General features: G+C 43.6%; 1 protein-coding gene across 5 annotated transcripts in view; it reads left to right on the plus strand.

Annotated features, from left to right (window-relative positions):
- The window catches only part of LOC124606047 (phosphatidate phosphatase LPIN2), a 306,193-nt gene that overhangs the window by 157,873 nt on the left and 124,421 nt on the right, over positions 1–23,899 (plus strand). For all 5 annotated transcript variants that reach the window (XR_006978694.1, XM_047138010.1, XM_047138027.1 and 2 more), the window contains exon 3: positions 16,248–16,298. The gene's annotated coding sequence lies outside the window, so the exon portion shown is untranslated. The remainder of the gene's footprint in view (positions 1–16,247; positions 16,299–23,899) is intronic.

Genomic DNA, 23,899 nt, shown 5'->3' on the forward strand with positions numbered 1-23,899 from the left:
TTTGATGATAAGGTTGCACAATTTTGCACGAAATAATGCCCACCATAATAGCTCACTGTTACCCAAACTGTGTTCCACAGAACAGTGGTGTTCCTCCGTAAATGAATAAGTGCTCCGCGAGAAACTGTTAATAAAATTTCGTTCTTTTTTTCCAGATTTTGACGATACTGATTTTAAAAAATGGTTCAAATGGCTCTGAGCAATATAGGACTTGACTTCTGCGGTCATCAGTCCCCTAGAACTTAGAACTACTTAAACCTAACTAATCTAAGGACGTCACACACATCCACGCCCGAGGCAGGATTCGAACCTGCGACCGTAGCGGGCGCGCTGTTCCAGACTGTAGCGCCTAGAACCGCTCGGCCACCCCGACCGGCTATTGATATTTAAAAATTTTATTGTGATTTCTGCGTTATTATTAATGATTTAAAATTGAAATAATCACTGAATAAAACAACTTTTTCTCATTTCTAAAAATTTTACTAACCTTCCAAACAAACAGTGTTCCACCATAGTACAAGGATTCTCAGACTGTTCCCTCAGAGGAAAAATTTGGGAAAACTGCCCAAGACCTAGAAGTTTGTCGTCCCTCCCTACATCGAAAATATGAATTGTTCAAAATACCATACAGTCATGATCATATCTGGTTAAAGTCATCATCATTTAGGTGTTCGTTAGTAGTAGTGCAGACTCTTCAACCACTGCCACTACAATGTTTTTGTAGTGTTTCTACAACTGTAAAACTTCTGCTTAGTTAACTTATCTATGTTCGCATACAAAAGTGCTCTGTCCGTTACACTTTGAGCTGTGCACTGCATATGTATGTCAAGGTCTTGATAACAAATCTAATCAGGTTGACTTCTGGTCGCATGTTTACGACATTTGCCTCCTCGTTTGCGTAAATTGTGTATAAGTGAGGTTGGAAGCCTCATTTATTCTTGAACATAAATGTTTGTTTTCCAATTTTCGCGCTCTCTCTCTCTCTCTCTCTCTCTCTCTCCTGTCGTAGCTTAGTAATTAATGTCGGTAGCTATTCCGAGAAAACTACACAGTTTTTCTGCGTGCCTGTGGATAGTTACTGCAGGAATCGGTTTCTGAGAATGTGCTTCGGCAGAGGGCAATATACTAATGAGGCTGGCCTGCCTTGAACTTAGAGCCCTGTGGCGTAACCCGTCTGCCGTACACGAACGTTTGACACCTACCTAGCTAACACACGCTGATGAGCGAACGTGCCAGACGTCAGTAACGCTCCACCTATACAATCGACATGGCGCTAAACCTGACCTGGATACCATGTTATATGACCCATGCAACAAATGCAGTTTGTCTTGCGGGTGAAATGTCTTGTTCTCTAAGCCCTAAAGCCTTTATTTTTCGTTTTTTCTGTTTTTAAGCTATATGTTAGTTTAAGATAATCTGGCTCACTAAGTTTGCTTGATACTAAGGACAATTCCCATTCGGGAAAATACATGCGATGCGTAAGAGAACATTGCTACGAATAAAGAGTTGACAATTTGTTCGCAAATATATATACCGATATCATCATGCTGGAGTTGTTCTCACTGTACTGGTTAGCTGTGTTCAAGGATTGATACCACGTTTCGTGCTTAATACAGAGTGACAGAGATTTTTAGGGCCAACATTACACAAACGGTAAGAGGTTGCTAAACTACGGTCAGAAATACTTGTTTACTTTCTTTATTGACGTAATCAACATGCACCATGCAGTAACAACTTCGGTTCTTAGCTTATGTGCTAAACAACGACCGCCAAATTCAATGCATGCATTACAATGGCGCATAAAAGCTTGTCGCACTCTGTCAAATACTCGTATTGTCTGTTGTACAGTGAGAAAGACAGCTAGGACTCTGTAGCTCACTTCATTTTCAGGTTGTATTATAGTTTGACACATCAACAATTTATTGTACCTCTGCAGGAGACATCGCCGGCCGTGGTGACCGAGCGGTTCTAGGCGCTACGGTCTGGAACCGCGCGACCGCTACGGTCGCAAGTTCGAATCCTGCCTCGGGCATGGAGCTGTGTGATGTCCTTAGGTTAGTTAGGTTTACGTAGTTCTAAGTTCTAGGGGACTGATGACCTCAGAAGTAAAGTACCATAGTGCTCAGAGCCATTTGAACCGATCTGCAGGAGACATCAAGATGATTGTACTGTATGTACATTGTTTTTGAAGGCAGCGACTGAAACATCGATGAGGCAGGCAACTGATTGTTATGAAACAGAAGAAATTTATAAACACGTGTCTCAAATACATTGCCCACTCAAGAACTCGTACTACCTGTAATATGTATTTTCCGACCATCGATTCCCTGTCTTAAAAGAGTCAGTATAGTCACGCTACACTCTGTATAATATTCGCCCTAATTGTTGGAGCGTACTGTGCATATATCGTTATCTAAGGACGATAAAAAGGTACTTGTTCCCTTCTCACGTCCCTAAACTACTCAAAGTTTCTCTACGAGTCGGTTTGGATACACCCTTGAGGTAATAATTACTTGTGGGTCAACGGTCGAGTGCAAGTCTTTCGACTGGACGCCATTTCGGCGACTTGGGTGTCCCTATCGTACCCCTGTTATCCATCCGGAGAAAGGGAACCTGCAGTGTAACGCCAAATCCGATCTATTTATCGTTCCTGGCGGTTACTCACATCGTAGAGAGGAGAAGGTTGGATAAAAGGCAGACTGAAAATTTCCGTGGTCCGATCGGGATTCTATCCAACAACCTCACGATTTCCAGGCACGCGCTTTATGCTAAGTCTTCCTCAAATTCTCTTTCACCTCAGAGGTAATTCGTTGAAAGAACGTTGTAGGGCCGACCGCGGTGGCCACGCGGTTCTAGGCGCTGCAGTTCGGAACCGCGCGACTGCCACGGTCGCAGGTTCGAATCCTGCCTCGGGCATGGATGTGTGTGATGTCCTTAGGTTAGTTAGATTTAAGTAGTTCTAAGTTCTAGGGGACTGATGACCTCAGATATTAAGTCCCATAGTGCTCAGAGCCATTTGAACCATTTGAACATTGTAGGAAGGCTTATCAGAATCTACTGAATCAATGTTAGACACTAGATTCATGACACAGCCTCGTGCCAACAATACTTCGAATGTCAGACGTATAAGGTTGCGCTTGTTTGCTCACGTTCACGATCGGTGGTCTCTGATAAAGTCTTTTATCCATTCCAAAAACATCGGAAGAACATCGCAAGAGTTAACAATATCATCTCTGTTCTGCGAATCAGTGATAACTGCGGGGCAGAGGGTACATTTTATTGCACCATATATTAAGGTTACTTCCCGTTCCATTCATAGAGGGAGTGTGGGAAGAAACTGTCTGCCCGGTTTAGTGTAGCGAGGTGTTATTTATTTAATTTATTCTGCACGGCCTTTACATGATAAGCAGATAGGGTTCGAAGAATATTCGTAGTTGCTGCCCTGAAGAACAGTTTTCTAAGTAGTTTCTTGAGAAATGTACGTAGAATGTCGGTTAATCTGGAAAACTTTTAATATATCTGTTACACTCTCTTGGCCATTCGCGCCGCTCTTCTTTGCACATGTCCAACATCCCTTGTTAGTTCGACGTGACGTGGCTATCATTCATTTGAAAAATACTCTTATGATTTTTCTGTACTGAAGCTCTTCTGTAGACAAACTGCAGCATCCTGGAAAGGAATCACAGCCTTGAAGGACATCAGATATAGAGTGCTTCCCGCATATAATCGATCCAGTAATCAATGATAGTTAAAGGAAGGTAGACATGTAATTTAATTTTGGATGTACTAATTAGTTACGAGACAGTAAAACTTCATGCTCGAATTTTATGTGTTTAATTACGTTGGAATGAGCAAGGAGAGCTTCAATAACCTCGCCGGATACAGGAGTCACTGTGCCCAAAGATTCGGCTTGATAGCATTAGCTGGGAATTTTTAAATTAGTCCATAAGATGGCCGCTAATGAGAAGTAATCGTTGTGCAATTTGAAAGCAATCACTTCTTTAAAAACTCTCCTCCACCACGGATCCGTGTGCAACGTGTACTAGAGTCCCTCGGTGTGGAGTCTGTACAACCCCAAATCCAAGGTTTTAACCGCCCGCCAACCTGGTTACTGAAGAGGCCCGGAGTGATTTTAGATTTATTGCAGTACACGAGAGATTGCACTCCTGCCACCGTTTTTAATGCAGCATTTTCTGCCATTTTATCTGAGCACCACGACTATGTAGTTGTTTTTACGGATGGGTCGAAACAAGGGGATTCTGTTGGTTGCTCAGTTGTTTTTCCATATCGTGTTCTCAAGGTCCGACTGCCTCAGACTTTTACTGTCTTTGATGCAGAATTGTTTGCGATCTTGCGGGCACTGGAGCACATGAGACATTCTTCCTCTCCTAAATTTCTTGTCTGTTCCGATTCACTCAGTGCCCTTCACTCATTGCAACGTTTGTATCCGGCAGACAAAATTGTCCAGACCGTCCATGATGCCCTCCTCCGACTACAGCGACTGGGGAAGGTTGTAGCTTTCTGCTGGGTTCCGGGGCATGTTGGCATTGCTGGGAATGAAAGGGCAGATCTCGCAGCCAAGGAGGCGTGTCTCGCCCCACAAGTATCTCAGTGTGCTATCCCCTTGCACGCACTCACCTCGCTGTTGAGCTCACGGGTCATGCGTCGGTGGGAGGATGAGTGGCTGGAAGTGACTGACAATAAGCTCCGTATAGTCAAGCCCACAACACGTGTGTGGTGTACTTCCTTTCAGCCCCATCGACGGGACGAGATTCTCCTCACTCGGCTTCGAATAGGCCACAGCCCTATGACGCATGGCTTCCTGCTCCGGCGAGAGGACCCTCCAATGTGTGGTGCTTGCGGCGTCCAGGTCACTGTGCGCCACGTTTTATTGGATTGCGTTTTATTTTCTGACCAGCGGGTCGCGGCTGACTTGCCAGCGGACCTGCCGTCTCTTTTAGGCAACACTCGGACGAATGTGGTTAAAGTTTTAAAGTTCTGTGCCTTGTCAAATGTTTTTACAAAGATTTTTGGGAAAGGATTTTAATTTACTCACTGTGTGACAAGCTCACCCATATTTTATGTAAGTGGCCAGCCAATAACAATTTCCTGTGACATTCTTGTTGCTATGTTTCCCCTTTCCTTAGGTTTTACTTTCTTATGCAGCATTTTCCTTCTTTTCCTGCTTTCTTTGAGTGTGTGCTTTAGTTTTCTTAGGTCTGTCCCCATTCGATCCTTTTAATGTGTGTCAGGGCGCTGATGACCTCGACGTTGAGCGCCCATAAGCCCCAACACACCACCAACAACTGAATGCCTTTCCAATTGTCCCTCCCTGTTCCAGGGAGTGGCTGTAGGCGCAGATGCTATCGTCACTAGAGAATTGTTAACATGCAGCGTTAGGTAGTCTCCTATTTTTCTCAAATCAAGCTGATAAAACTGTAAGTGTACTTCAACTCATTCGTACCGTGTGCATACGCTTCTTTCGGATCAGGTCGTGGCAGAGACGAGTCGTCCTATACAGAACACACAGGGTGTACCATTAGAGTTAGACGAACAGCCGTTAGCATAAGGCGTGCATCTTTGTATGTGATTCGATACACATGGTTAGCAAGTGTTGGAGAGCCGATGAAATCAAGCAATCCGCGCCACATTAAGGCATATTTTGCGTACTATTAATTTCACCACCCGCTTTTCGACGTTATTCGTAATTCAGCGCCGCCGCGGCTGCCGCAGTGCCAGATGCTACAGCTTCCTCTTCAGAACGTGCAATCAATCCAAGAAAGAACCTTTGTCGGGAGTTCAGTTTTTCACAAGTGATCCCATTCTTGCTACACCTGATTGCTCTTTCTAACCATTTATTTATGCTTAGGCCTTGGGTATTAGTCTTGCAGTGTGCTAAAATGTGTCAGTACTAGGCTACGGTCAGAGAAATGATTGTTGTGTGCACTGCCTTACATGCGATAGGTACAGACCCTATTTTAAATTGTTGATTGAAATTCCTTTTAACGGTTCCCGTGAATTGTTATGATGCAGTACCTGCCACGTACAGTGAACAGTATTGTTATTTGTCAGTGATTTACCTTCTGTATAAAGCTCATCAGTGAGAACCGAAGCTGCCCGACATGCTAAAGAAAACAGTTAATACGAGAGGCCATATTTGGATGTACGAGAGCTAGTCATGAAGTTTTAACTATCACCTCGAAAAAAAATAAAGTTACACAACAATTTTTTTGTTTATTTGCAGTTGTATGTCTTTAGTCCTCGTACACGCTGAAATCCACTCGCCAAAGTACCGTACCTCGACGGTAAGGGGACCGAAACAAAATTGCACAGCCCACTAATCAAGCGTAGTATCTTGCGCTAATTTGTTTTCTGCATTTGAGGGGGAACAACAATACATGCCAAGCTAATGCGAGTGTATAGTAACAATTTTTTTAAATTTGTGGTAAGTACCTATGGGACCAAACTGGTGAGGTCATATGAGACAATTGTTAGCTGGTCCAGGCACTTCCAGTGTGGTCAGACAAATCACAATTATGATAAACGAAGTGGCAGACCATCTGTCTGTGAAGAGCCGGGAATTAGAAGAGGGGTGGAGGCCCCAGTGCTCGTAGACAACTGAGACAACTGTGGAAAAAGTGGAGGAGTAGTCATTGTTCAATTGCACGGCAATTTGAATAAGACAAAAACTGCCACGCTCCGGCGTCCACGACGGCTCACTGTTGCATCTCAAGGGTCGGGCGACAGGGTTCAAGGAAAAGAAAAGTAGTCGGTTGGGCTATTTGAGAGGGTGTCTTGATCTCACTATGTTGTTAAAATGCCCTTATTACAGAAGGTAAGGCTCAGAGTAAGTAATGAAATGACAAACACTGTATTTTAAAACTTCTGACTTCATTCATAAAACAGTGTCAACTCATGATATACTTGCTCTAAAGGAAATGTATCTACGAAAAGACCAAGTCTTCACATCGAGACAATTACTATCATCGTTCTTTCTACTTAAAATGAAACTGTCATGCTAACTGAGCCCGCATCCACGACACGACACGAGGAAGTCCATAGCTATGCGACTAGGATTTCATCAGCTGCACTTTGACTACTTCACATAACTCTATTATGTAAATTTAAGGTGGAGGGAGGGAGAAAGGAAAGAACTCACTCAGCACGCCTCCCTGCCGATCCACATACCCGCCCAGCACCACATATCCGCAGGACATGTCCGAAAAATCAGACAGTACGCATTTACATAATAGCATATAACTGCTTTTAGCCTAGCCTGGCTATTCTCTTCGGCTGCCCCTACTGATACTACTACCAACTTCCTACTCTGACTGCAATAGATCTCTCGAAACATCCTATTTCCGAGTTTTATTCAGTTTTCCTCTTCGTCCCCGCCAGTCCCTGACATGGCATGTTGTCGAAGTTTCCTCATGGTCGCAATGGCTCTGTCCACTATTCGTCGGAGGCTGAGTGGAGAGACGGAGGCATCTATCATTAAATAAAGTGTCAGGCGTGCTATAGGCTCTTCATGATGTATAAATGCCCCTTCCAACGACACTCTCCACTCTCTTACCCTCGCTCCTTGTCTGCAGTTATATCGCTCTTGTTTTTACAGTTTATAGTGTTATCGCTATAGACGACCGTAGCCACGCTGGCCCCTCTGACCACTATATTTCACCGATGCGTTTAAGAGCCTCCTACGTTTTATGTAAAGGCCCTCCAAAGTCAAGACAAGGCCATTATCCATGGGTGCCATATCATATCCCATCCATCAAAATCGATGAACCGAAACGGAGCGGAAGAGTGGCAACTGTGTCAGGCCAATCCAGGTGATTTCTTTAGCCATCTAATCGCCATGGACGAGTGCTGTATGTATCACTGCGATCTTGAGACAAGGGAGCAAAGCAAGCAGTGGAGTTCATTGGGACTGCCGTAGTGCTGACATTACGCTTACAAGAGCAAACCGTCACAAGAGTATACCAACAAATCTACGGGTGGAGCTGTCAAGACGAAGTGAAGTGGGAAGCTGTTCAAGGGGATGTTTTCGCTGCACTGCTATTCTCCAGCTCATTCTGCACAGGACACAGTCACATATGCTGCTTCTTTTGGCTATCAAATTTCCCCCGCCCCTCTCCTCTCCTTTGTGTTCTCCTGACGTGGCACACAGTGACTTTCACCTTTATCTCGCATCAAGAAACCATTACGTGGCAGGCATTTCCAACCTGACGACAAGGAGTCTTTCGAGGTGGAACATGTCCTGAGCAGCCAAAATGCGGACTTCTACAATCTAGGTTCCGCCAAGAGATCCATAATTGGGAAAAATGTCCCGCATTGAAAGATGAATATGTGGTCAATGACTAACTCCAAGTTTTATAGGCACAGCATTTTTTTCTTCTTTCGAGGAGGTAATTAAAATGTTAGAGACACGAGATGTCTACCGGTGAGTCTTAAGAAAGAACATATTTCAATTGTTTACTATAGACAAACTATAAAACGTAGGAACGATCGAAGTTATGACACAGCTGCGCTGTTGTTTGTTTGTAGCAACATGGCGACTACACAACAAGAGAAATCATTTTGTGTGTTAGAATATGCGCTAGGTCAATCGATTGTTAAAGTGCAACATGAATTCAGCCGACGATTCAACAAGAAGCCGCCTCTGCAGGAGCCGCCTCTGTGGCATACAGAGTTCTTGGAAGTTGGTTGCATATACGAGGGGAAGAGCACTAGTCGGCCACGCACCTCTGATGAAAATGTGAGGGTATCCGAGCTGCATTCACACGGAGCCGTCGGAACTCAACAAGACGGGCAGGCTTGGAACTACAACTTCTTCAAACAAAGATGTGGCGTGTTCTGAAACGATGCCTGCATATAACGACTCACAAATTACAGATGCTGTAGCAATTGCGTCCAGGCGACCGCAACTAAAGATACGAATTTTGCATTTCAATCCTCCAGGATAAGGCAGAGGACACTTTTCCGAACGACTCATCTTTTCGGACGAATTGACGATCCATCTGTCGGGTAAATTAATGCTACAATTCCGGGGCCACAGAATCCTGGCATTGTCGTCAAACATGGAAGAGACTAACTGAAACTGAAAGTCCTTGGTGCCGTTTGCGTTCACAAAGTTAATGGACATTTCTTTTTTGCGGAGGAGACTGTGACATGAGTGCATTACCTGGACATGCTGAAAAATTGGTTGTTTCCTCAACTTCAGGAAGACTTCAGTGATTTCATCTTTATCCATGACGGCACCCCGCCTCACTTTCAACTTGAGCTGCGGCATTATGTTAGCAACACCATCCCGCAGTGTTGGAAACAAGATCTTATTCATTGTTTTTGCGATTTTTTCCGTGGGATGCATAAAAAACACCGTATTTGTCCTGTCTGTGGCAACCACTCTTGAGGAACTGAGAAATCGAACTGTTGAAGCTGTCGATTCAATAAACAGGGACTGTTAAGTCATGTGTGGAATGAAATGGACTACCGATTCGATGTTTCTCGAACAACGCATAGTGCTCACATTGAGTGTATGATACAGTGTTTGTGCAAACGTAAGACTTCCTCTATCCAGTGAGATGCGCAATGTCTTTCTATTTTTCATAGTTTATCTGTAGTAAACAACTGAAATCTGTTCTTTCGTTTTGAATCACCCTGTATGTCGATATCCAGTATGGATTCAGATTGCATGGCTGCTGAACATCCTGAATCTACCATCATGACCGTCTTCATCATCATCATCATCATCTATTGTCGCTTGCACATCTAAATCCATTCAAAGAGGCACCCCGAGAGGTGTCTCGTCAACACGTCCAGTTTCTCATCAGCGCAAGTTTGTTGTACGGACAAAACGCAAGGCATTAGCTGCCAGGCGCCGGCGAGAGAACGCGGAAGGGTGTCAGAGCGCAGCGTGCGATCCCGTCTGGAGGCCCCCTTCTGCTCTGTGCCGAGTGTGAGGCGGAGAGGCGACTCCGGCTGCGGCAGTCCCTGGTGGCTTAGAAAGCTGCCTCCGCATGCCATTGCGCAATGCCTCCAGCCGCCCAGCTGGTTGCCCGGCGAGTGTCAAGGGGCCATCACTACCGGACCCCGAGCCGCACTTCGTACGGCATCCTCTCTGATAGCAACAAACACCACGGCCGGAGCATTGGGCGCTGACCACAACTACGCTATTGTCTGCGAAAATCGGAGCACCTTGCAAGTAAGGTGCTAATGATATTCACATACAGGAGAGTCAAAGTAGAGAAAGACGATGAGGTTTAACATCCGGTCGACGGCAAGAGAGAGTACAAGCTCGGACTCAGGAAGATGGATAATGAGCTCGATCACGTGCTTTCCAAGGGAACCATCCCAGCATTTGCCTTCAGCGATTTAGAAAAAGAAAAAGCATAAAAATTTGTATGAACGAACGGAGATTTGAACTGCCATCATTGGTAATGTGGACAGTGTGTCTCAACTTTATTCCACCTATGTCTGTGGGTAGACATAGAGAATGAAGAATAACTGACCACACTTAACATAATGATACCACTCACATTACTTGAGCAGTGTGTGATGTAAATCTGATCACCTCGCCGCGTCTTTCATAAATCAGGGTTCGATTACGATAAATTGATTTGCGCTGAGGTGGCACAACTCATGGGATACCTCTGATATCGTGTCGGATCTCCTTTTTCCCGGCGTAATGCAGCAACTGGACATGGCTTGGAGTCAACAAGTCGTTGGAGGGCCCCTAAAGAAATATTGAACCATGCTGCCTCTATAGCGGTCCATAACTGCGAAGACTTGCCGGTGCTGGCTTCTGTGCACGAACCGCGATTATGTCCCATAAATGTTCAGTGGGATTCATGTCGGGTGATCTGGGTGGCAATTCATTCGCTCGCGTTGTCCAGAACGTTCTTCAAACCAGTCGCCAACAATTGTGACCCCCTGGCATGACGCATTGGCATCCGTAAAAATTCCAATGTTGCTTGGGAACATGAAATCCGTAAATGGCTGCAAATTGTCTCCAAGTAGCCGATGGGCCAAAGGATCAAGTCCATTCCACGTAAACACACGCCCACACTACTAAGGAGCCACCTCCAGCTTGCAAGGCGCCTTGTTGACGTATTAGATTCATAGCTTTGTGGGGTCTGCGTCACACTCGAACCCTACCATCAACTCTTACCAACTGAAATCGAAACTCATCTCACCAGGCCACTGTTTTACAGTCGTCCAGCGTCCAACCGATGTGGGTAGGAGCCCAGGAGAGGCGCTGCAGGCGATATCATGCTGTTAACAGAGGCACTCGCGTCGATCGTCTGCTGACATAGTCCATTAACGCCAAATTTCGCTGCACTGTCCTAACGGATAGGTTCGTCGTACGTCCCACATTGATTTATGCGGTTATTTCACGCGGAGTTGCTTGTTTGTTAGTACTGACAACTCTACGCAAACGAGGATTTTCACCTGCCTCGAGATGACTGGGTGTTTGTGCTGTCCTCATCATTTCATCACCATTCATGAAAGTGGCGAGATTGGACTGAGCAAAAGTTGGGAATTTGTAAGGGCGCTGATAACCGCGCAGTTGAGCGCCCCACAAACCAAACATCATCATCATCATCATCATCATCTACGCAAACGCCGCAGCTGTTGGTCGTTAAGTAAGGCCGTCCGTAGTGAGGGATAATGTCTGAAATATGGTATTCTCCCTAACGGTTTTCGAAGTGGTATGCCCCTTATGTCTAGCTCCAACTACCATTCTGCATTCAAAGTCTGTTAATTCCCGTCGTGCGGCCATAATCTTTTCACATAACCTTTTCATATGAATCACCTGAGCGTAAATGATAGCTCTGGCAATGCACTGCCCTTTTATAGCGTATGTGCGCAATACTACTGCCATCTGAATGCGTTAATTTCACTATCCAATGTCATCTCAGTTAACTCAAATCGACTGCCTTTTTTTTGTCATATTCAAATCTTTTCATAACATAAATTCTACGTAACAAATGTTGGTTCTGATATAATATGACAGACACTTTAGACCGTTACACAGAACTGCCTGAAATTATCCATCCCTTTTCACACTGATCCTTTTACTTGATTTTATTTCGTCTGCTTTCTTCGTGTGGTTAAAATTTTCTTATTTGTTTTCACTTTTAGAAATTATACCCAGCTTGAGTTACATGTACTGGAAGTCAGAATCACCTCTTATTCACAGTGACATAATTGGTTTTGTAGGAGATGGCTGCCATGCCATCAACCAATTCTGTGAACCCTGATGTGAGAACGCTGTTTCTTGTAATTCTGAAACTTTCTTAGAGAATCCTTTTGAAGAAATTGATGTATTTTAGTGAAAACGGAAAGTCGACAACTTTCAAAATACTTCGCCTAGACGAAATCCAATTACAGTTTTGTAATCTTCTGATCAAACGGAATCATTTGATGTACATAATAACATCCTGTTAGATTTTTATTGGTCACTTTTCTAGTTATTTTTGTTTTTGTTTGTTTCAGCCCTTTCCACCCATTTCAGTCTGGTTTAGTCAAAAATATAAATACAATTTTCATGCGGCCGTAACTGGAAATTTGGGAGGGATTCCCAGTGTTATTTGGATGCACTGAACTATTTGTATTATTAGCTATCAACATAAATTTATAAGATGCTTAATCTGAGTCATAAGACACGTCGTAATTCTTGCATAGGGAATGACGTTACTAGCCACTGAGTACAAGAAGCTGCCTCAGCCGAAGGGACCTCATTTTTGGCGGTGGCACTTGTGTGGGCGGTTATTTTGGTGAGTCTTATGGCGCGGCATTGTTTTGCCTAAGGTGAAGATAGCAACACTGTCTCACTTAGGCAGCAGTATATTGCAGATGCTTAGTCATCTACTTCATGTTGTTTATGTGCAGAACAACAACTAGTCAAGATTATTCGAAGCTTTTGTTTTTCATTAATAAGGTTAAAATATCACGTCTGACGTTTTGTATGAAAGCGTGGACCTGTAAATCTGGACAACAAGCGACTGCAAGTAAAGTATACCAATCGGAATTGTGGATTTGAGAATCTGCGCTGTTAGTGGGGGTCCGAATTAATGCCAATAAAAATAAATAGATCGCAAGCGATTTATCAATAAATTAGTCGGGCATATGAATGATCGCATCCGTTACCATGCGGCTCTAAATGGTGCGTAAGACTGCACGATTCGTCACTGGCTTTTTTTTGTCAGCATGAAAGTGTCAAAATAATGGTCAACTAATTGAAGTGAGAAACTTCACAACAGAGACGATGTAAATACCGGAGAGACTTTCTCACAAAATTTCTGATGGCTGACGTTCGAAAGTGAGTCAAAAAACATGCTCCTTCTGTCAACATACGCCTCGAATAATGGGGACGATACTAAAATTAGAGACATTGCGGATCATACAGTGAGGTGCCAACAGGCTCCCTTTCCATAAACTACCCACTAATTGAACTGGAACGGGGAGGGGGGAGGGGGAGCGAGACTGTTGCACAGTGTACATGGTACGGTGGCTAGCAGAGTACAAATGTAGATGTAAGTGTAAAGAGCAATACTGCGGAGGGGGCTGGGTAGGGCGATAAGGTGGGGGGGGGGGGGGGTTATAGATAGTCAAACACAAGAAAAATAATGAGTGTAGTACGTTTCTAGAGTTGAAAAGAAGAGATTACTGCAAGATAGAAAGAAATGAAGGATGCCAGCAAACCATGCAGTGAAAACTCATGAAATGCTCTATGTTTTGTGTCATTTCAGCATCTTCTTGCAACTGGCTGCACTCAAGAGCTATCAAAAACAAATGGTTCAAATGGCTCTGAGCACTATGGGACTTAACATATGAGGTCATTAGTCCCCTAGAAGTCAGTTCTACTTAAACCTAACTAACCTAAGGACATCACACACATCCACCCCCGAGGCAGGATTCGAACCTGCGACCGTAGTGGTCGCGCGGTTCCAGACTGAAGCGCCTAGAACCGCTCGGTCACAACGGCCGGCTATCGAAAACATCATGTTATAATATATGTCAAATTACAAAGGTTGTGTATCGGTCAGTACTCAAAAGATTAGAATTAAGTGTTCAGGAAATCATGGGATGGTTTCTGTGTGGAATCAGGAAAGGAGGAGGAAAACGAGATGTGCGAAGTTTCCCGGCGTATTTCCAGTTAGAACAGTTCTCGGGTATCCGACCGGGTAGCGTCTTCATTTCTCCACGATATTTCGACAGACGTACACGTACACAGGAACCACCTGAAGATGGTAGCGTGTATGTCTGCCGAAATATTGTGGAGAAATTACGACGCTACCCGGTCGAATACCCGAGAACTGTTTAAAACGAGATGTCATTTGATGTCCGAGGATGATAGGACGAAGAATGTTCGAAGTTAATAGGAATATGTAAATTTGTTTGTTGGTCGGGAAGATGAGTTTAACAGAGATAATGAGCGGCATTTGTGAAGATGCTGAAACATTTTGTGTAGAGTGGAAACGCGGAAAAAGGTAAATAAGATGAGAAGTAGTAGTAAGACTTGGGGACGAGGAAACGGCCGAGACGGGTGTTGGAACAAATGTTAGACAAGCATTTTGTTTGCTTTTCAATGTTTATATAAAGCATTACAAAAAGTAAGAGACACAATAATATGAAGAGAAAGCATAAAGACAATTAAATACATAAAGGATCAAGCTGTGTAGGTAACATCACAGGAAGAGCTACAATGTATCATACAGAGTATCACAAAAATGGGAAAAGCATAGGGAATGAAGATAAATGTAGAAAAGGCCGAAGTATTGAAAATCAGAAAAGATGACGGTTTCATCAAAATATGTAAGGGAAGACCTGAAAGGAAGTATTGAGGAATTTTGATGATGTTAAATGAAAGCTGTGAGGAGAAAATAAAATATGAAGTATTCACCGGTAAAAGCGCTCTTCAATAGATGAAACGGTTGTTAACGGAAAAATAACTCTAGTAGAACAAAGGAAGATACAACAATTTGTTTGTCTGGAGTGTAGCTTTATACTGGGTATTTCACAATTCCTATTACAGGCTTATAGTGGTCGTCGAGTGACACAGTAGATAAAGTCGTGAAAAGGAACCCAAGTCCGGAAACGCATACATATCCGAAAATATACCATCGGGATGTCGAATAAGTTTGAAGATCGCACGTTTCACGGTGCGTACACAGCGGAGACAATGAGCTAAGAACTGTGCACTCTACAATGTTTCGAAGACTCGCCGGCGGGTTATCTTCTACATGCCGAAGGACGCCCTACTCAAAGTCGGGGGTGTGGCTTGTCCGTGGAGCACTAGAGTCAACCCTCCTAGTTGCGAGCGTACCAGTTTCTCGGACCCGTTGTTGTATTGTGACGAAAATCGTATGTGATGTCATAATTACAATAGCGACTGGCGACGCCTCCATCTTGTCAGTTTGTGTGCGTTGTCTTAAGATAGATAGACCAAAAGGAGAGAGTCCTTACTGACGTCACGTCAAGTAAATCTCACTATAATTGCCGAAGCGTGGATGGCGATAGCTGCTACCAAAAACAGGGCATCCGCGATTCAAGGGGAAACGTTTTGTACACGGACGCGGCGCCAAGGCGAGTGCGTTGAAAGGCTACCGCCGTGTGGTCGTGGAGTTTATCGCTTTCTGTCCTGGCGCCACAAGGCCACGGAGCGCAAACAGCCGCACCCCTCAGCAGTACACTATACAGTACGGCATTGGCGCGTGTCCGGTGTGTGTGAATGAAGGCGAGAGTGGCTTCTACAACAAATGGACTGGCTAGTGTCGTGACGGGTTGCAAACACTCTGCGACAGAAGAGAGCCACCTGTTCCTGCCCTGTAACATTGTCTTTTATGCAGTAAATTTCATGTAGGTGGTACCTCAGACATTGTGAACACTTAGAGAACGTAATTATTACCAAGATAAGCAGCTGCTTAAATAAAAAGTTTTTATTTGCTACAAGTTTCCGTCATGTAGATCATCACCAGTCACCTGTATAACAACGGAAAAGCTTGGATAGCATTTGGCTAAGTTTTGTCGTTAGAATAAATAAATAAAATGTGACATACTGTACGTAGCGAACCGCAGAAGATAATGACACAGGTTTTGAAGTATCTTGTACACAAGGGCCACTCTTTCTTAATGCAAATGCAAGAGAAATTTCTATAAACGTAGTTCTGTTTGATATCTAACTCGTTAGATATCTCTTTTTTCCCTCTTTTTTTCTTGTATCTTATATATCTTTTCTGTTCTAGGTTACCAGTGTGTTTGATCTGCAGCGCCACATCGGTCGAGCGGAAAGGGAGGTGAGTAATTTTGAACAAACATCCTTAATTATTTTATATTTGTTGTGCAAGATGCTGCTAGTCCACGAAGAATTCTATAGAACGCAGTCTACTGGAAATGTCCAACTGATAAAAGTATTTCAGCGGCCAGTGTCGTAGTTACCTCCAGGATCTACATGCTTCTATCTGAACAGATATACCAAAAGGAGAGTTTTTGGTGTTACCGGAATGATAACACTTACTCTTTTCTATACAACACTTATTATTCTAGTCAACAAATTAGAGACATGGGCTATAAGACTTACCGTGCAAAAAACCTCATATTTATCTGACGCTGCTTTGCTTCTTTGCTCATACATTCATTTTAGATTTTTACATACTGTTACACATAAGCCTGTCACCCACAAAGATCATGCAAAATGGAACGCAAATCTACTGAAGTTTGGGTAATGGCCAGTGTCTATATGAAATCAAAATTTTTGCTATGGCCAAGACATGAACCTTATGCTATTCCGACCCGGAATTTTCTATATCACTCGATGCCTCCTCACACATGCCGAATAATTAAAGCAGAAGTTATCTCATCACGTCAATAACATACGTAACTGCAAAGGAGCAGAAGTGGAACGTCGTGGCTGCTTTCTAGAAGCAGGGCATGTCGCTATACATACATACAATTGGTATGCGAAATTAGTGACTTATCGTTCCTTATCACTCACTGCATTAAAACATTCTCTGGCTGCCTAAAATCGGCCAAGGCCCTCCGTTTCCATTTAAAAGCACGGAGAACTACTGTTTTCTCTCTCCAGTACTGTAGCCATGCCCGATTCAATTACTGACGATTGTATTTTAGTACGTTTTACCATCTACTTGATTCTCTTTCGTTGATAAGCACATACGCATGTGCTCAGTTATATCATTTAATTTTATCATTACAGTGAGCGCATGCTGTAACAGCACATTTAAAAGCCATAATAATTCGCCAGGAGGAAATATAACCTATGACCTCATTTTGACGAGGCACTGACATTACACCCTAAGGCCATGGAAGCAGCCAGAAAAGTGTTTTCCTGCCCTTCTGTAGTGTTTTTGTTGAAGTCATCGCTCCGAAAACTGATTGGATGCAGCTCTCCACACTAGCGTACCTTGTGCAGTTCTCTCCGCCTCTGCATAACTACTAAACTAAACCTATATCCATTTCAGCCGACTTCTTATAGTCAACTCTTGGTCTCCGTTTACAACTTCCACACCCTAGTCTTGATGATTTATTGATGCTTCAAGATGTGTCCTATCAACACATCCCTCAAGTTGTGCCATAAAGTTATTTGCTCCTCATTTCAACTCAGTATGCATTATTTAACTAATCGATATATTGATGTAATCTTATACAGCTGCGCTCTGACAAACTTACGGTCTGGTAGTTTTAATAGAAATATTGAGTGTTAGGATTACCGGTTGTATTAGTAGCATTGGTAGGGAAAGAAATATACATGAATAGTTAAGCGGAGAAATCGGAAGCTGATGACTTCTCTTTATTTTTTGTTTCTTTCTTTGTTTCTTTTGCACGTTACTAGAATCGCGTAGTGAATCGTTCAGTGTTAGTCCATTGTGCATTTTATATCCTTGCAGAGTATAAATGGAATTTTATAAATAATAAAAATTAGCTGCTTGTAAACTTCTGCGCCCTTATGTAACAAAAGCAATTACATTTAATGAAAGTACAGTTTACATGCACAAACAAAAAAACTGCGTAATTATTATTATTTTCCACTCAATATAAAGTTATTTATCACGATTAAAGGCGAAAGTTTTTCTATTATTATTGATAAGAGCGGAAGTTGTTTAGCAGTAGCAGAAACATGTTTTATATAAGCTCACCGAAGTATTGAAACGGTATTTGGTGTGTTTTTGTTCTGAGTTTTCTTTAATTTTACCTTTTTTTTTTTTTTGAGAAAATTGAGTTTTCTGGCGCTTTATGATAAACCTGTATTTTTTTTATTTTTACGTGATTACCCTGTTTTACGTAACAAATCAACACTTTTCGAATAAAACCTGAATAAAACATTGACAGTTTCAATCTTGCTATAAACATTGTTTGCTTTTAAGTAACAGATAGGTGAATAACTACGTAGAACAATAGTGTTCTGTACTTTATGTGACTAGTTATATATCCTCATTCAGTTTCTAGACGGTTCTCTACCTCCGGCTACTAGGGGAATCTAGTAAAACACTGACCATATATACAAACGAAGCTATCGAAATCATGTAACGCCCAACATATATGCAGCACGTCTCTTATCTGATCAAAACTACTAGGAAAGCTACCGTAGTCTACGCTGACTCAAGATAGTCTAAGGTAGCCTGCGGTAGTTCTACAACTGTAAATCTTTAACATTTTCATCTAACACCAAATTTCAAAATACTTTGTTTTCTTGTCTTTAATTATTGTCGTCCTCTTTTCACTTCCCTATGAAGCTACACTCCGAACATACACTGCCAGGAAAGACTTGCAATAACTTAAATTTATATTCGACTTTAGCATATTCTTCTTTTCCAGGAGAGATTTCCTTACTATTTCCAGTATATATTTTATATACTTTCTACCTCTGCCATTCTGGAGTAAATATTCAAATTCCTCGCCACTGCGTTCTCTCTTTCCTTCTGTACACAGTATCTGCATATAATACTTGTACATCTCGGAAGCAAATTTTGTCACATTTCTTCGAGTCTTCACGTGGCTTGTTAGCATTAATAGTACGGCCTGCAACATTTTGGTGTAATACGCATTACACGAGCGACTTTCTGGTCAGAATCGAATACTCGTTGTGGGTGTTTGTGTCGAGCTTGCGTGTAAATTAACCACCAACCACGTCATAAGTGGGTCAGTGACGTCAGTGATCAATTCACTGTACCTAGTATGGATTTATAAGATTGTGAGTACGCCGGAGACAGCGTATGCGCGGAAACAGGAGAGTGTATAGTCGTTTACAAAAATCGAAAGTTGACCTATCTCGTCGCACTGAGGCCTATTACAGTAATGGATTTCGTACTTTTGTTTCTTCTTAATCTTTATTTGCAACCAACGAGTTAAAATTTTAACTCGTTGTTTGCAACCGAGACAGCCTCTTCTTTCTTGATAATCTATATGTTGTTGTTTGCTTTGTTCAGGCGACACATTGTAAAGGCTGCACATTGACCTGTTTTTCCTACTATCGTCATTTCACAAGAGATACGGAATATCTGCAAGGGAAACATTTGTTTACATATCAAATGCGTGAACAAAAGACTAAGTCTACACTGTGCAGAAATGAGAACGTAGATAGATAATTAATTTCAATGAAAATTGTTTCAGCAGTGAAAAGTTGGACACATTTAACGACAAATATAATTTTCCATGTTCTTTCGCATTTACAAGGAAAACCAGATACGAAGGACAAAGTAAGATGGTGCTCTTTACTACCTTGTACGTGTTATTTGACAAATTTGTAAGGTCAGCAGCTCGTGGTCTTGGGGTTAACGTTGCTGACTCTCGATCATGGTATTCAGGGTTCGATCGCGGCCTAGTCGGGGACTTTATTCCGCTCGAGACAGGGTGCGTTGTCATCATCATTTACGCGCAAGACGCCGAAGTGGCGTCAAATGAAAGAACTTGCAGCCAAGCGGCCACATAGCACAGACGGGACTCTCGGCCAATAAGGCTATACGCACATATCAATGCATGTATGTATTTTCTCGGGACAAAACGTGGATGTTTTGAATTGTTTGGACGACAGTGTATCTCTTCTTTCAGTTCTCAGAGGTGTGGAATATTAACCATACGCTCTTTGTCAAAAACATCAACTACGACTCTTGCTTTCGTCATCGAGAAACGTTGTTATCTTTGTTGTTCCTACATTATGCTACTACATTTGGATTTTTTCGTAAAAGGATCGCCCCTCATAACCCCACTTTCACCTTTCAGGTGCCAGACTGCACAGCCGACAGCTCTCACTACACGCGAAATTTTAACACTGATGTGTAAACAATAACGACCACGGCTGACAGGCGAGACTCGTACAGGAATAAAATGCTAGGGGGCGCTTCAGTAGACATACTTGCCACGCATAGTCGATTGCAACAAGAAAGTCTCTCGTGTAAAGGGGCTTTAAGAAAGCTGTAAATGAGGCTGAGCACGTCCCTACTGAGTGACCTCGCGCCTTGCGGTTTGGTGGCTGTGGCGTAGCCGCCGGGTTTCAAAATCGCGCGCGGCTGGGCCAAGCAAGCAGCAATTGGCTGCGACCTTCCCAAGTGGGACAAGGAGCGGCTGTCGAGAAAGCCCGTCCCCCCTCCGCCGCGCGCCGTCGCCGCCGCTCTTGCACAACGGGCCCTGTCTGTTGCACCTGAGGCGAGCAAGGGCGATACCTCACCTCCCACACTGCCTCTGCCCCCCTGCGATCCTCCTCGCTTCCGTATTTGGACGTCCGGCGCACTTCCTGCAACAACTTACTCCTCCGGCAAGGTAACTTAACGTTGTTAGCGGCAGTGGCACTATTGTTGCAACATCGTCCGGAAAGGGGGGCAGAGGAGATTGCCCCATTCAACTAGGTGTTATCGACTCGCGGGCTCGACACAAAAATGGTTCAAATGGCTCTGAGCACTATGGGACTTAACTGCTGTGGTCATCAGTCCCCTAGAACTTAGAACTACTTAAACCTAACTAACCTAAGGACATCACACACATCCATGCCCGAGGCAGGATTCGAACCTGCGACCGTAGCGGTCACGCGGTTCCAGACTGAAGCGCCTTTAACCGCACGGCCACACCGGCCGGCGGGCTCGACACAGTTCTTACTTTTCTTTTCTTTAATTGCATCTATTTGCCGTCTAGTTGCACAGCTGTTTGGACAGTTATTTCATCTAGTTATCCTTCCGTATTTGTTTGTTACGGCAATACCCCATTTTCAACATATCACACCATTTCTTGATAATGTATTATCGCGGCAAATACCAAAACATTGCACACTCGTAATCAGTTACAAAAATGAGTGCAAAGGGTTTATTATTGTGGTATCAGTTCGCCTGTTGATTCAACCAAGTAATGCGGTTGCTGTGGCTCGGTGTTTACACGTCTCAGAATTTAGACCTGAATATCCGTCCGTAGAAAGTATCTTGCGACGTGGACAGAGATTCATGGCCGTCCGTTACTGTTGTGACTCTAACACTCTTCCTCTCGCGATCTGCATGTGACGTTAATGAAGGCATATTTCTCTGTCTTTTCTGAAAACGATACAAAGGCGGTAAAAGTACGTTCTTGTTTACTTTCGTTTATAAGCTACACGTTTATTTTTGCTGCAATATATCTATTTAATTTCCCAAGCTCATTTCGCACCTTCAATGAATTTGTTGTTATTTTAGCCTGTCTTGATAAACTTGTAACCATAGGTTGAAAGACACATTTACAAAATCAAATGGCTCTGAGCACTATGGTCTATGGGACTTAACTTTGAGGTCATCAGTCGCCTAGAACTTAGAACTACTTAAACCTAACTAACCGAAGGACATCTCACACATCCATGCCCGAGGCAGGATTCTAACCTGCGACCGTAGCGGTGGCGCGGTTCCAGACTGTAGCGCCTAGAACCGCTCGGCCACCCCGGCCGGCACACACATTTACACTTGACGTGCAAAATTTCGGCACATTCGAGTGAAATTTTTCGGTTATTTTGTTTTTCCACATTTGTTTTGCGTTTACTGTATGGTGCGAAGCTCTTTACAGGCGATCTGGAAATCAGTTCATGTTGCAGCACGAAAATTTTCAGCAAAAATCATCAGAGTTCTCTGAGTTAGGGGAGGTAACCTATATTCGTTTTGTTGAAGCATGAGAACAAACCACAATATCTTACAAAATAAAACTGAGAACGATTCGAAACCTGTATTTATTCATCCCAAAAGATACCAATGTTGTCACGTCCCCAGCACACACTACCTATGACGTGCTTAACTGAGACAGTATTGTTTCTGCTTTGCGTGAGCTTTGTGCTTATTATTTCGCTGTTAGACACTTTCAGCGTTCTTATTTATAGTAGATTTTGACGTTGGCTAGCAACACAAGAAAAAAAAACGGCGCGAATCGAAGGTGCGACGCTACTTTTAGAGCCCACAACCTTTTGGCATCTTTTTGTTGCAGAGGAAAATAGAGGTTATCCACGAAAAATTCTCTGGATTTCACGACAAATGACTCGTGTTACACTTGCATTATCCATTTCATGTAGCCCGCCCGGCTAGCCGTACGCTCTACGCACTGCTTCCCGAGCGAGAAGGCGTGCCGGTCCCCGGCGCGAAACCGCCCCGCGGATTAGTGTCCAGGTCTGGAGTGTTGGCCAGCCTGTGGATGGTTTTTAAGGCGATTTTCCATCTGCCTCGGCGAATGCGGGCTGGTTCTCCATATTCCGTCTCAGTTACACTGTGTCGGCGATTGCTGCGCAAACACTGTCTCCACGTACGCGTACACCATAATTACTCTACCACGCAAACTTGGGGTTACACTCGTCTGGAATGGGTTAGGTGTGGGTGGCGGTGGGGTGAGTGGACTGCTGTAGCCTGTTGTAGGGTAGTGTACTACTGAGGGCTACGCCGGGAACGAAGCCTCTCCGTTGTTCCTAGGTCCCCGGTACAATACGTACACACACACACAAACATACATACATAAATCCATTACGTGTTGTGGCTTTCTTCAGACAATGAACTGATAAGTCTTTTTTGTGCGGCGGGGTAGGATACGAGTCCGGTATACACAGATCCCAACATTATTTTCTAGAGGGGGGAGGGGGAAGGGGGATGCATGTCTTGTCCTGCTCCTTGCTGCTCTTTGCATTCATCTCAAACGACGATTGATCAACAGCAACCACCCAAGGGAATCCTTAACGAAGACGATGGTAAAGACAAAATGAATAGTTTGCTGGCGCACAAGAGCGGATCTTGAAAGAAAACTTCTAGTTCTATAGGAAAGTAAGACATGTAGTCACTTCCCGCCGGACCTGTTACATCAGCACTTCCACGTATCTTAAGGATATCGAAGGCTGAACAAGGTACCAACGTCAGGTGCACAGGAATCAGAAGTAACATCAACGTAGTCGTTAGAGTTGGAGTACATGCTCGGAATGAGGAGGAACTGTCACGGCACTCGCCTTAAGCGGGTGAGGGGAACCGCCGAAAACTTAAATTTGGATGATCGGACTGTGCTTTGAACCGCCATCCTCCCGAATACGAGTCCGACGTCTTGCCACTGCTTTACCTCGCTCGGTCAGAGGAATTCGAGAGCGCTTGCTTCCCCTAAATCATGTGGGTGGAAGGTGCCAATGCTTCCTTCAGAAAGGCTAGTACTAATGTCTTTTCCAGTCGGTGAGTCTCTTACCCCAATGTGCATGTTAGATTGCCACCGACTGATATTACAAACCAGGTTGTGTTTTCTGCCACACAGTGCTGACTTGGCACCTTTAGGTTTGGATTCCGTACGTACTGCATTCTCTAAAAGAAACACGCATTAACCTTTACCACACGAGCTGGTAGACAGTACGTGAGTAAAGTGTACTTCCACATTCGTGTTGCAACCTAACTTCTTGAAATTTTCCAACATGGTTTCC

The sequence above is a fragment of the Schistocerca americana genome, chromosome 1 (genome assembly GCF_021461395.2).
Source record: "Schistocerca americana isolate TAMUIC-IGC-003095 chromosome 1, iqSchAmer2.1, whole genome shotgun sequence".
Classification (NCBI taxonomy): domain Eukaryota; kingdom Metazoa; phylum Arthropoda; class Insecta; order Orthoptera; family Acrididae; genus Schistocerca; species Schistocerca americana.